The sequence below is a fragment of the Stegostoma tigrinum genome, chromosome 1, assembly GCF_030684315.1.
Source record: "Stegostoma tigrinum isolate sSteTig4 chromosome 1, sSteTig4.hap1, whole genome shotgun sequence".
Classification (NCBI taxonomy): domain Eukaryota; kingdom Metazoa; phylum Chordata; class Chondrichthyes; order Orectolobiformes; family Stegostomatidae; genus Stegostoma; species Stegostoma tigrinum.
Genome location: NC_081354.1, coordinates 176,274,802 through 176,290,023, shown reverse-complemented (window position 1 = coordinate 176,290,023; position 15,222 = coordinate 176,274,802). Strand labels below are relative to the sequence as shown.

The following is a 15,222-nucleotide window of genomic DNA, read 5'->3' as shown; positions in this document are numbered from 1 at the left end:
AGGAGCTCGAACAGTTCATCCACTTCACCAACACCTTCCACCCCAACCTTCAGTTCACCTGGGCCATCTCCAGCACATCCCTCACCTTCCTGGACCTCTCAGTCTCCATCTCAGGCAACCAGCTTGTAACTGATGTCCATTACAAGCCCACCGACTCCCACAGCTACCTAGAATACACCTCCTCCCACCCACCCTCCTGCAAAAATTCCATCCCCTATTCCCAATTCCTCCGCCTCCGCCGCATCTGCTCCCACGATAAGACATTCCAGTCCCGCACATCCCAGATGTCCAAGTTCTTTAAGGACCGCAACTTCCCCCCCACGGTGATTGAGAACGCCCTTGACCGCGTCTCCCGCATTTCCCGCGACACATCCCTCACACCCCGCCCCCGCCACAACCGCCCCAAGAGGATCCCCCTCGTTCTCACACACCACCCTACCAACCTCCGGATACAACGCATTATCCTCCGACACTTCCGCCATTTACAATCCGACCCCACCACCCAAGACATTTTTCCATCCCCACCCCTGTCTGCTTTCCGGAGAGACCACTCTCTCCGTGACTCCCTTGTTCGCTCCACACTGCCCTCCAACCCCACCACACCCGGCACCTTCCCCTGCAACCGCAGGAAATGCTACACTTGTCCCCACACCTCCTCCCTCACCCCCATCCCAGGCCCCAAGATGACATTCCACATTAAGCAGAGGTTCACCTGCACATCTGCCAATGTGGTATACTGCATCCACTGTACCCGGTGCGGCTTTCTCTACATTGGGGAAACCAAGCGGAGGCTTGGGGACCGCTTTGCAGAACACCTCCGCTCAGTTCGCAACAAACAACTGCACCTCCCAGTCGCAAACCATTTCCACTCCCCCTCCCATTCTCTTGATGACATGTCCATCATGGGCCTCCTGCACTGCCACAATGATGCCACCCGAAGGTTGCAGGAACAGCAACTCATATTCCGCCTGGGAACCCTGCAGCCATATGGTATCAATGTGGACTTCACCAGTTTCAAAATCTCCCCTTCCCCCACTGCATCCCTCAACCAGCCCAGTTCATCCCCTCCCCCCACTGCACCACACAACCAGCCCAGCTCTTCCCCCCCACCCACTGCATCCCAAAACCAGTCCAACCTGTCTCTGCCTCCCTAACCGGTTCTTCCTCTCACCCATCCCTTCCTCCCACCCCAAGCCGCACCCCCAGCTACCTACTAACCTCATCCCACCTCCTTGACCTGTCCGTCTTCCCTGGACTGACCTATCCCCTCCCTACCTCCCCACCTACACCCTCTCCACCTATCTTCTTTACTCTCCATCTTCGGTCCGCCTCCCCCTCTCTCCCTATTTATTCCAGTTCCCTCCCCCCATCCCCCTCTCTGATGAAGGGTCTAGGCCCGAAACGTCAGCTTTTGTGCTCCTGAGATGCTGCTTGGCCTGCTGTGTTCATCCAGCCTCACATTTTATTACACTGTAGGAAGGCTGTGATTAGATTAGATTCCCTACAGTGTGGAAACAGGTCCTTCGGCCCAGCAAGTCCACACCACCCCTTGAAGCATCCCACCCAGACCCATCTCCCTTTAACCCACGCATCCCTGAACACTATGGACATTTTAGCATGGCCAATCTACCTAGCCTGCACATCTTTGGACTGTGGGAGGAAACCGGAGCACCCGGAGGAAACCCACGCAGACATGGAGAGAATGAGCAAACGCCGCACAGACAGTCACCTGAGGCTGGGATCGAACCCGGGTTCTTGGCACTGTGAGGCTGCAGCGCTAACCACTGAGCCACCGTGCCGCCTTCAGATTACACTGGAGGGGATGTAAAGGAGAACCACCAGGCTGTTTGCCTGGGATGAAGAGAGGCTCGAGAGGTTCAGACTGTTTCACTTAGAGCAGAGAAGGCTGAGAGATCACCTGTTTGATATATATAAGATGTTTTGTGGCGCATGGACAGGATAAATAAAAAACTGTCCCCTTCAGTTGAATGTTGAATGACAAGGGAGATTAGCTTTAAGATGAAAAGCAGGAGTTTTAGAGGGGAGTTGAGGAAAAGTGGTTTCGCTCCGGGGCGATAAGAATGTTCTGTGTAGGAGGGTAATTAAACCTCACCAACCTTTAAGGAGTATTTGGATGACCACTTGAAGTATTATAACATTCCGAGCTGTGGGCCGAGTGTTGGGAAGTAGTGTAGAGTTAGAATAGTTTTGTAGGTGCAGGCTTGAAAGCCTCTTCTATTCTCTGTGATTCTATGAATCTAGAATTGATGGTTGCTGGCCTCTGATTGATGTCATGGAGCGGGAGTGGGGGAGTACTCTCCAGCTCACGTGTGAGGTTCCATTCTCTCGATTGAATCCAAAGAACTGTAGAATAGCTTCAAGTATAGGTAGAGGTCATGCAAACAAATGTATCTGTGTTGGTTCTCACTGCAAGAACAGCCCAGCTAATCCTGCTCACCTGCTCATGTCCTCCAGCCCTTCAAATAATTTTACTTCAAATTTAAATGTCAATTCATCTTTCAGGGTGGTAGTAAGGGCCTAGAATAGCCTCTGGTCACTTTCATGTCTGTCATGATTTGGAGGTGCTAGGTCTGGATAAGGTCAGAAATCACACATCACCAGGTTATAGTTCAGCAGGTTTATTTGAAAATACAAGCTTTCGAAGCCTCAGTCCTTCTTCAATGTTAGTGACAGAGGTAGTGTCAGCCACAAATTTATTATTAAACATCAAAGGGTCACACCTCTGATGTATTAAATAAACCTGAGACGAAAAAACAAAGTTGCTGGAGAAGCTCAGCAGGTCTGGCAACATCTGTGAAGGAAAAAAACAGAGTTATTGTTTCCATTCTGAGGAAGGGTCACCGGACCCAAAACATTAACTCTGTTTTTTCCTTCACAGATGCTTGGCTTCTCAAGCAAATTTGTTTTTGTTCCTGATTTACAGCAGCCGCAGTTCTTTCAGTTTTTATTTAAATAAACCTGAGATGCTGTTATATTTTTAATCGGTTAGAAGGTTTAAATTGATTAATATGTATATGTAAATCTACAAATTCCTTTCAAGTCATGGTCCTGAGAGAACTGAAAGTTTTATCAGTGTAAAGAAGAGGTTACATTTTAGCTCAAACAATGCATGTTAGGTGTGAGGCCTTGTCTAGAATCTGTTTGACTCCAACCAAGTCCCCCTTAATACTGCCATATCCTATCCTTTGTGAGCCTACATTTCCCCTCAGCCAAATGTTCCACCTCTCTAATTACTTTAAAGTGCCCTCTACAACATTAGTTATTCAATTCATCAGAAAACTGGTCTTAGGATGGTTCAAGTGAAGCCCATTCCAGTGGAACGGCTCCCTTTTGCACCAGCACTGTCCCACAAACTGAAACCCATTCCACCCACACCAGTCTTTGAGCAACGTATTTCGTGCTTTGATAACCTTACTGCCCTACCTTATTTATCCCATGCTGGTTGCAAATGGCTCAGATGGTAATCCAAAGATTATTACCTTGGAGTTTCTGTTTTTCAGTATTGTTTCTTACTCTTACCTGAGTGGAGTATTTGGGTTATATGCAGAGGCTGGATCAGCTGGGAATTGTTTCACTGGAGCATAGGAGATGGAGGGGAGACCTTACAGAGGTTTTTAAAATAATAAGGGGGCTATGGATAAGGTGAATGGAAGGTACGTTTTCCCTATAATGTGAGATTTCAAGACGAGGGGCATATTTTTAAGGTGAATGGAGAAAAATTTAATTAAGACATGAGGGGCAATTTTCTTTTACACGAAGGGTGGTTAACATGTGGAATGAACTTCCAGAGGAAGTGATGGACACGCTTACAGTTACAACATTGAAAAGACATTTGGTAAGTACAAGAATAAGAAAGGTTTGGAAGGATACGGGTTTAGTGCAGGCAGGTGGGACTGGTTTAGTTTGGGATTATGGTCGGCATCGACTGGTTGGACCGAAGGGTCTGTTTATGGGTTGTGTGACTCTATGACTTTATGCTCAAAACTTTTTATCAAAATCTCCTTTCTAAATTGATCGATGTCATTGGCACCAATATGGATGATGGCAGTGGCATCCCTCCCCTCCTTCTCCAAGCCTTTCCTCACCCCCCAAAAAGATTTCCTTAACTCTGGCACCAGGCAGGCAACATAGCTTTTGGGATTCTCACTCCAGGTTGCAGGGAACACCATCTGTGTGTTGGATAACACAGTGTGGAGCTGGAGGAACACAGCAGGCCAGGCAGCATCAGAGGAGCAGGAAGGCTGATGTTTCAGGTCGGGACCATCTGTTCCTTAGTTGTACTGTTCTACATTCCTATATCTCCCTACTACTTGACTAGCTGCCTATATCAAACCACTATAGTTAGTTCACACATCGTCCCTGCAGTGCCCACTCTCTTCTGCAAAGTTTGTAAGAACCTCATAATCCCTAGGCAATTACAAGGTCTGAGGCTCCTCAATTGCTATCCCTGGGTGTTCATACCTGCTTCGCTTGAAGGGACACCCGCTGTCCCCTGATCACAGACCAGTTTAGAATGAACTAGGTTGAGGGGTGTGACTGCCCTCTGGAGCAAATTGTCCAGATAATGTTTCCCTTCCCTGACATGGAACAATGTCTGCAGCTTAGACTCCAGGACCTCAACTTGGATCCGAAGTTCTTTGAGCTGCAAACACCTACTACAGATGTGTTTGCTCTTGATGATGCCGATGTCCAGCAGCTCCTACATACTGCAGCAGCAATACATCACCTGTCCAGCCATCTCTTATATAAGATGAGAAAAGTTTGCTGATTGGACCCAACCACAGTCTGCGAACTAAGACTGACAGTTAACTGTTCTTATCGCATCTCCATGCCAACAATGGTCCAACCAATCAACACCCCTTTTTCATGCTGTTTAGACAATAAGATTAGAAGAAATAGAAACAGAAATAGGCCATTCAGCCCCTCAGATTTGCTCCACTATTCAATAGGATCCGACATTCCTCAAATCTACTTTCTTGCCTTTCCCAATATTCCTTATTTTCCCTCATCAACAAGAATCTATTTCAGCCTTAAATATACACAAGGACTCTCTCCACAGCTCTCTGTGACACAGAATTCCAAAGACTTGCAGCTGTATAAATTCCTTCTCATCACACTGTTAAACTGGTGCCCCTGTAATTTTGGGACTTGTTCTCCGGTCCGAGACTTCCATGAGGGGAGAAATCCTGTCAACATTTATCTGTCAAGCCCCTTAAGAATCTTGTACGTGTCCGTTATTTTTCAAATCTGTTTCTTGTGTCCTGGTCCTGATAAGGGCAAGGAAAAACATTTCAACATTTTGTCTGCTTTCAGCAATGCTTAAATTCTGTAATACTAAAATATTATGTAATAAAGTCTGGGATGTCGTGTGCCTTATTGACTAATTTTTCAAAATTACTTACCCCACTCAATGACTTATGCACAAGTGTATATTTCCAGATCCCTCTGTTCCTGCATCTACTTTGAAGTTGCACCTTTTATTTTGTAATGTTTCTCCACGCTCTTTCTGCCAAACTGCATCATAAAGTCCATGAGACCACAATAAATAGGAGCAGAATTAGGCTATTTGGTTAATCACGTTTACTTTGCCATTCAGTCATGGTTGGTATGTTTCTCAACCCATTTTCCTGCCTTCTCCCCATAATCTTTGATTCCCTGACTAAACAAGAATCTATTTCTGTCTTAAATACACTCAGTGATTTGATCTCCACAGCCCTCTGCAGCAATGGGTTTCAAAGATCCACTACCCTCTGGTGAAGGATTTCCTCCTCATCTCAGCCCTAAAGGGTCATCCCTTCACTCTGAGATTGTGGCCCCAGGCCGTCATCTCTAATACCAGTGGAAACATTGTCTCCTATCCAAGCTTTTCAGTGTTCTGTGAGTTTCAATCAGATCCTCCCTTGTCCTTCTAAACTCCATTGAATAGAGACCCAGAGTCTTCAACCGCTCCTCATATGATAAGGCCTTCATTCATGGGATCTTGCTTGCGAACCTCCTCTGGGCCCCCTCCAAGGCCAGTGCATCCTTCCTTAGATACTCCTGCTTCTGAGTGTTGAATTATATTTGCCACCATGGTCTTACTGTTTTATTTCCTGCTAGACTCAGCTGAGTCTTAGTTATCTCAGTTCATTGCCTCATCAGGTCACATCACTCACTTGTTAAATTCTAGGCCCGAAATGTCAGCTTTTGTGCTCCTAAGAGCCTGCCATGTTCATCCAACTCTCCACTTTTTTTAACTCAGTTGTTAAACCCTGTTTTCTCTGACAATTCAGTGCTGAAGCCTTTTCTCTAGGTTTATGCTTTTCTTGGGGCCTTGAGAATGAACCTTACCTCCTCCAGCAGCTCTGTGTCCTTCCAGCCCTTCCCCCTTTCTCTTCCTCTCACCAGTGTTCTGAGCTGTTCTACCTGAGAGGAGCTGTACAATGAGATGGTTGTTTTCCTGCAAACTGCAGCATTCTCTCAGATGGGAGGAATGCCAACCAATATGAAATTCAAGTACAGTCAGAATTAATCCCTTCAATAAAGCTTCTTTGTTTTGCATCAGTCACACCTGTTCCTGTAGAACAGTGAACTGTGAAATGGTAGGACTGATCATTTATAAAAAAGAATTTAAGAATTTCCAGTCAAACCAATATCTGCCGAGGTATTCACCAATATTGTCAACTTCCGCCTGTAGATATTTTTTAGATGAATTTATTTGATGAGAGGAGAGGCATTACTCATGTCATCTATGTCATAGGATTTGGGGGATGTTGAAAGTGGATAAATAGCTGTTCATTTACTGCGAGATAGAGTTTGAACTCCAGGGAATCAAGGGTTATCTTTAATGAATCACTGGGGATGGTTCGTTGCTCTAGGTTACAGATGCAATCAGATTTGCATCATGTAATGTGTTCCTGAAATAATTCAAGAGTAAACAAGTACCATAGATCATAAACATTGGTTTAAATACATCCCTTGTATTCAGATTGTGTTATCCATTTAAATTCAAGGGGGCCATTTAAACAGTAGAAAGCAAGAGTGGAACTTGATGAGATAGACAGTGGGATGATAGAATTGCAGAAAATAAGAGCAGGAGGAGGCCTTTCAGCCCTTCAAGACCCCTGCTCCACCATGGCTGACTGTCTAATCAAGTACCCCGTCTCTGCTTTGCCCGCACACTCTTGGAACCAGGTCTCGTTGCATCTTCTCAATTCCCAATTTATCACCATTCAGATAATAATCTGCCTTTGTGTTTTTGCTACCAAAGTGGATAACCTCACATCATCTACATTATACTACTTGTGTCATGCTCATGCTCTCAGTTTGTCCAAATCACACTGAAGCAGCTCTGCATCCTCCTCACAGCTCACCCTCCCACCCAATTTTGTGGAGATATTACATTTGGTTTTCCCATGAAGAGAGAGAACTCAACCTACTCTTGGGAAATAGGGCAGGACAGGTGACTGAGGTGACAGTGGGGGAGCACTTTTGGACCAGTGGCCATATTTTTATTGATTTTAAAATAGTTATGGAGAGGAACAAAACTAGTCCATAGGTTCAAGTACTAATTTGGGGCAAGGCAAATTTTGATGAAATTAGGCAGGAGCTTGCTGGGGTTGATTGGAATATTTTATTTGCAGGCAAACGGACCACTGCCAAGAGTGATAGCTTGAGTTCAAGATCTTTATATTCCTGTGATGACGAAGGTCAAGGCTGGCAGGAGTGGGGAGCCCTGGATGACAAGAGATATTGAGGCTTTGACCAGAGCAAAGGAGGAGGCATGGCTCAGTTAGAGGCAGCTGGGATCAAGGGAAATCCCTGGAAGTATATAGGGGATACAGGAGTTTACTGAAGAAGGAAATCGGGAGGGTGAAAAAGGGTCACAGGATAGCTTTGGCTGAGAAGATTAGGGCGAATCCAAAGAGATTCATTAAGTATATTAAAAGAAAAAGAATGACTAGGAGAGAATAGGATCCCTCAAGGACCAAAGTGGGCATGTATGTGTGGAACCACAGGAGATGGGCAAGGTTCTCAATGAATATTTCTCCTCTGTGTTTACTGTGGAGAAAGACATGAAGACTTGGGAACTTGGGAAGTTGGTGGTGATATCTTGGGGACAGTCCAGATCACAGTAGAGGAGGTATTGGAAGTATTAGAATATATTCATGTTGTGGCAATGCAGAACATTAGTCAGGCTACTTTTGGAATACTGTGTTCCATTCTGGTCATTCTGCTATAAGAAGGATGTTGTGAAACTTGAAAGGATTCAGAAAATATTTACAAGGATGTTGCCAGGGTTGGAAGGTTTGAGCTATAGAGAGATGTTGATTAAGCTGGAGCTATTTTTCCTGGCACACAGAAGGGGTGATCTTTATAGAAGTTTATAAAATCATGAGGGCTATGGGGAGGGGTAGTAGACAAGATCTTTTCCCTGGGGTAATGGAGTCAAAAACTGGACGGCGTAGGTTTAAGGTGAGAGGGGAAAGATATAAAAGGGACCTAAGTGGCAACTTTTTCACACAGAAGGTGGTGTGTATATGGAATGAGCTGCCAAAGGAAGAGATGGAGGCCGGTACAATTATAACATTTAAAAAGTATCTGGATGGGTATATGAATAGGAAGCATTTAGAGTAATATGAGCTAAATGCTGGCAAATGGGACAAGAGTCATCGAGGATATCTGGTCAGCATGCACAGGTTGGACTAAAGGGTCTGTTTCTGTGCTGTACATCTCTATGATTGTATATGTGGATGGATAAATCTCCTGGTGCTGATCAGATATATCCAAGAACTCTGCAAGAGGCTAGAGAAGAATTTGCGGGGGCCCTGGTTGATATATTTGCATCGTTGTTAGCTACGGGTGGGGTCCCAGAAGACTGGAGAGTAGTGAATGTTGTGCCCTTATTCAAGGAGGACTGCAAAGAAAAACCTGGGAATTATAGTTCAGTAAGTTTAACATCTGTGATTGTAAGAACTGCCGATGCTGGAGTCAGGGATAACACAGTGTGGAGCTGGAGAAACACAGCAGGCCAGGCAGCATCAGAGGAGCAGGAAAGGTAAGGGGGGAAAGAATACACAGTAACTTGAGGGGCAACTTTTTTTACACAGAGGGTGGTATGCATATGGAATGAGCTGCCAGAAGTGGGTGAGGCAGGTACATTAATAACATTTAAAAGGCATTTGGACAAGTAAGTAGACAGGGAAGGTTTAGAAGGATATGGGCCAAGTGCAGTGAAGTGTGGTTAGCGTGGATGGACATTTTGTCCAACATGGGCCAGTTTTGGCCAATGGGCCTGTCTTCGTGCTGTAGGACCTCTATGACTACATCATTGGTATAGATTGTGAATAGCTGGGGCCCAAGAACAGGTCCCTGTGGTACGCAGTAGTTGGTTGCTGATTGGAAAATGACCCATTCATTCCAATGCTGTCTGTCATCCAGCTTTCTATCCATTTCAGTACGCTACTCCCATTCCCATGTACTTTAATTTTACTTAGTGATCTGTTATGTAGGACTTGTTTGAAAGCCTTCTGAAAATCCAAGTAAATCTAGCATGGTGGCTCAGTGGTTAGCACTGCTGCATCACAGAGCCAGGACCCCGGGTTCGATTCCACCCTTGGGGAACTGTCTGTGCTGAGTTTTCACATTCTCCCTGTGTCTGCGCGGGTTTCCTCCGGGTGCTCCGGTTTCCTCCCAGAGTCCAAAGACGTGCGGGTTAGGTGGATTGGCCATGCTAAATTGCCCGTAGTGTTCATGGATGTGTAGATTAGGTTGGTTATAAGGGAATGGGTCTGGGTAGGTGCTCCAATGGTCAGAGTGGGCTTGTTGGGCTGAAGGGCCTGTTTCCACACTCTGAGGATTCTATTAAAAGACATCCAGTGGTTAAAACCCAAAGAGCTGCGGATGCTGTAAATCAGGAACAAAAACAAGGTTGCTGGAAAAGCTCAGCAGGTCTGGCAGCATCTGTGAAGGAGAAAACAGAGTTAATGTTTCAGGCCTGGTGAGGAAGTTCTGAGGAAGGGCCAACGGACCCAAAACATTCTCTTACTACTGATGTCAGACTAACATATTCAGAATTCCCTGTTTGCCATTTATAAATAATGTTTCCTCATGTGGGGATGTTGAAAATAAGGGAACACTGTATGAAACTAAGAGATCTCTCTTTCAAGATGGACATGAGGTGATTTTCTTTATCACTCCAAAATTTTTTACTCTGGCGAATTCTCTTTTGCAACAAGTTGTGGAAATTGCATTATTCAATTCAATCAAGGCTGAGTTAGACAGATTTTTGATAGACAAGGAAGCCAAAAAGTTATAGGGTTGGTGATCAAACAGGAAAGTGAAGCTGGGGATCACAACCAGTTGAGCCATTATCTTATCAAATGGTGCAGCAGCATCGTAGTGCTGAATGTCCTGCTTCTGTTTCTGAGTTCTGAATGCCAAATTGGAATTAGCACTACAAGGATGGCAGTTTATTTTTAGAAGGGTAGAAATGAAACAAACTTAAAATGGGCTGAACTTTCAAGCACCTACTCTAGCCCCATCTCTGTGTACCTCAACTCTGTCTTTTCCCCTCTAGCCCAGGAACTCACCATGTCAAGGTGGCATGGTGGCTCAGTTGTTAGCGCTGGTGACTCACAGTGCCAGGAACCCGGGTTCAGTTCCACCATCCGGTGACTGTCTGTGTAGAGTTTGCACATTCTCCCCATGTCTGCATGGGTTTCCTCCGAGTACTCCAGTTTGGCCATGCTAAATTGCCCATCGGTGATGTGTAGACTAGGGGGATGGGCCTAGGTGGGACACTCTGAGGGTCAGTGTGGTCTTGTCAGGCCGTAGGGCCTGTATCCACACTGTAGGGCCTGTATCCACACTGTGTAGGGATTCTATGTTCTATGTTTGGTACACTACCCGTGCCCTCCACCTCCTCCAAGACTTCCAGTTCCCTGGACCCCAACACCTCATCTTCACCATGGGCATCCAATTGTGTACACTTTCCCCATGTGGATGGCCTAAAAGCCCTCCGCTTCTTCCTCTGCTGCAGGTGCAACCAGTCCCCCTCCACCCCCACCCTCATCCATTTAACCAAACATGCCCTTACCCTTAACAACTTCTCCTTCAACTCCTCCCACTTCCTACAAACTAAAAGTATGGCTATGGACACCTGTATGGGCCTGCCTCTTTGTTGGATACGTGGAACAGTCCTTCCTCCTCTGTTACACTGGCACTCTCCCCCACCTTTACCTCTGCTACATCGATTATTATATCAATGTCACCTCGTGCTCCCACGTGGAGCTTGAACAGTTCAACAACTTTACTAACACCTTCCTACCCAACCTCAAGTTCACCTGGACCATCTCTGATACCTCTCTCTCCTTCCTGGACCTCTCTGTCTCCATCTCTGTTAGCCGCCTCAGCATTGACATCTATTTCAAGCCCACCGACTCCCACAGCTGCCTGGACTACACCAACTCTCACCCAACCTCCTGCAAGAATGCAATCCACTACTCCCAATTCCTCCGCTGCATCTGCGTTCCACTCCCAGACATCCCAGATGACCTCATACTTCAAGGACTGCAACATCCTACCTCAGTTGATCCATTTCCTACACTTATGCCCTCAAATCCCCTCCCCCCAACAAAGCTAAAGACAAAGTACCCCCTGGCCCTCACATACTACCCTACCAACCTCCATATCCAGCACATGATCCTCCACACTTCTGCCACCTACAATCTGATCCCACAACCAAAGGAAAATTTCCCTCCCCACTCCTATCAGCTTTTTTGTGGGGGCCGCTTACTCGGCATCTCCCTCATCCACTCCACACTCCTCACCAGCCCCACCACACCTGGTACTTTTCCTGCAACTGCAGAAGGTGCAACACCTGCCCCTGCATCTCCCCCTTCACCGCTACTCAAGGCACAGGACAAACTTTCCATATCAGGCAGGGGTTCACCTATACATCCTCCAATCTGATCTACTTTATTTGTTGCTCCCAATGTGGCCTCTTCTCCAAATAGATGAGACCAAGCACAGACTCGGTGACCGATTTGCAGAGTATCTGCACTCCATATGCTAGTATCAACAACACCTTCGGGTTGCTAACCATTTTAACTCCTCCTCCCAATCCCTGGGTGACAAGTCCATCCTGGCCCTCCTCCAGTATCATAATGACACTGCCCAGAAGCTGGGGGAGCAACACCTCATATTCTGCCTCAGGAGCCTACAGCCCAATGGCCTGAACATAGAATTCACTAGTTTTAAACTCGCCTCATCCCTCCCTCTCATTGCCAACTCCTTGATCTGTCACAACCTGCTCATCTTCTCTCCCACCTATCTGCCACTCCCACTTCACTGACCATTCCCCTTTACTCCCTACTAGCATCCACATATCACCATCCCACCTACCTTCCCCAGTCTCACCCCTCCTCTTTCTATTTATTTCCCAACTCCCTTCCCCCTCCCCAGCCCTGATGAAGGGTCCTGACCCAAAATGTCAGCTTTCCTGTTCCTCTGATGCTGCCCGATCTGCTGTGTTCCTCCAGCTCCACACTGCGTAAGTTTTCAGGTCCTGTGAAATGTGTCCAAGCATGCGCGCGCGCGCGTGTGTGTGTGTCTGTGTGTGTTCATGTGTGCGCGCGCGTGTGTGTGTCTGTGTCTGTGTGCGCGTGCCTGTGTGTGTGTGTCAGTGTGTGCGTACGTGTGTGTGTGTGTGTGTGTGTGTGTGTGTGTGTGTGTGTGTGTGTGTGTGTGTGTTTGGTGTGGGCGTGTCTGTGTCTGTGTCTGTGTGTGTTCATGTGTGCGCGTGCCTATGTGTGTGTGTGTGTGTGTGTGTGTGTGTGTGTGTGTGTGTGTGTGTGTGCGCGTCTGTGTGTGCGCGTCTGTGTTGTGTGTGTCTATGTGTCCATATGTGCGTGTGAGTGAGGATTACAACTATTCACATTATACATTAACGATTGGGATGAAGAAAGTTAATGCATTGTTGCAACGTTTGCAAATGATACAAAGACAGGTGGAGGGACAAAGTTTGCAAATGACACAAAGATAGGTGGAGGGACAGGTGGTGTTGAGGAAGTGGCGAGGCTGCAGAAGGATTTGGAGAGGTTAAGAGAGTGGCCAAAGAAGTGGCAGATGGAATACAATGGGAGTAGGTGTGAGGTTATGTGTTTCGGTAGGCTATGTTCTAAATGGAGAATCTGAAGCACAAAGGGAGCCCTAGTTCAGGATTCTAATTTGATTTTGGATTTTGATTTTATCGCCACGTGTATTTACAGTAAGATTACAATAAATTATAGTGAGAAGTTCTTATTTTTCACCTCAAAATGGCACCATATTGAATAATTTAAGAATAAGGAAAAATCGAAATAAAGAAAGACATCGCTTGAAGAGAGTCCATCAACCTGACCCAGCTCCTCACCTTTATCGATACCTGCACTGCCAACCCTCAGTCACCGCCTCACCGCTGTCTACACCAGACCCAACCAGCATAGAAGTCCCCGATCCTCGGGTGCCATCTTTGCCTTTGGGCAGATTTCCCTCTGCCACCACCTCACCCCCAGCTGTGCCAGACCCACCAACATCAGAGTCGCACTTCTCACTGCTGTGTCCACCTCATTGATGTCGCTGTGATGCCCTTCCAAATCTGCCGAGATTTTCCACCAATTTCTGTTTTTTTTTCATATTTCCAGCATCTGCCATTCATTTGGGACATTTTTAAAGAAAGAATGAAATCGCTTTGGGTGCATCAGCATCAATGTTACATAGAACCAAGAATGGCACCAACATTTTCTATCACACTAATGCATTGCAATTCTCTTTGACAAGGCCTCTGATTGATCTTGCTTCTATTATAGCCATCCTTTAAGGCACTGATTGCACATATCATGTGTTAGAATTTGTTTCCAAAAATGGTTCCAGGGATGAAGAAACTTCTATTGTGAAACTGGATCGAAGAAGTTGGACTGTTCTTCTTGGAGTGAAAAAGGCTGAGGGGAGATCTGATAGAGGTTTTCAAAATTGTGAGCAAGCTGGATTTAGGAGAAATTTCTTGCTCATAAATAAAAAACAAGAATGATTGGGCATAGATTCAAAGTGATTTAGAACTGAAGCAAGCGTGAAGTGAGAAAAAAAACTTTTTCGCTCAGAGATTAATTAGGGTGCAGAATTCACTGCCTGGAAACATGGAGGAGGCAGGTTCGATTGAAGCGTTCAAGAGATCATTGGGTGATTACATTGATAGAAAAACTGTGCAAGCATATTGGGAAAATGTAGGCGTATGGCACTTGGTAGTGAGAACCAGTGCAGGCATGATGGACTGAATGGTTTCCTTCTGCCGTAGCATTTCTGCAATTCTGTGATGTAGAGCAGTACCTGGGATGCTCAGAGGCTGCAATTATCGGCTGCCCTCTCAGAGGAACATGATGTAGTGAGATACATGTAAGAGCCTGGGGAGTGAGTGAGCACTGTCTAGCCCTTCCTCTATTCTAATAGATCAATACTTCTTGTTGGAATGTTGCCCAGCCTCACGTGTTCCTGTATAACCTTGGTCCGGAAACAATGTAAAAGCTCTTTGGAACAATGAAACAAAGAAACGTACAGCACAGGAACAGGCCCTTCGGCCCTCCAAGCCTGCGCCGATCAAGATCCTCTGTCTAACCTGTCATCTATTTTCTAACGGTCTGTGTCCATTTGCTCCCAGCCCATCCATGTACCTGCCCAGATACATCTTAAAAGACGCTATCGTGCCTGCCTCTACCACCTCCGCTGGCAATGCGTTCCAGGCGCCCACCACCCTCTGCGTAAAGAACTTTCCACGCATATCTCCCCTAAACTTTCCTCTTCTCACTTTGAACTCATGACCCCTAGTAATTGAGTCCCCCACTCTGGGAAAAAGCTTTTTGCTATCCACCCTGTCTCTACCCCTCATGATTTTGTAGACCTATAATGTTATAATGCTATAAAAAGACTTAAATTAAATGCCTAGTAAATGGGCATGAAGTATAGACAGTGCAAAACAAACACTTCCTTTAGGGCTATCATCATAGCTATTCATACCCATTTCTAACTGCCCTCTGGGGCAACTAAGGATGGGCTGGCCTTGTCAGTGATGCCCACATCCCAGGAGTAAACTAAACAAAAACTCCATGGGTTAACTCCATTTAAAACCAATTGTAAAGCAAACAGTATTAGAACCAACTGATTTCTGTGCATGCAGCTTGCAAACTC

At 46.0% G+C, this 15,222-nt stretch overlaps 1 long non-coding RNA gene across 1 annotated transcript; it reads right to left on the bottom strand.

Annotated features, from left to right (window-relative positions):
- Positions 1–4,884: 4,884 nt before the first annotated feature.
- Positions 4,885–6,399, bottom strand: LOC132210441 (uncharacterized). The gene is made up of 3 exons (XR_009446563.1): positions 6,352–6,399; positions 5,424–5,535; positions 4,885–5,288 (listed from the first exon to the last, which is right to left on the bottom strand). It is a non-coding gene; the product is annotated as an uncharacterized LOC132210441 (long non-coding RNA).
- Positions 6,400–15,222: the final 8,823 nt, after the last annotated feature.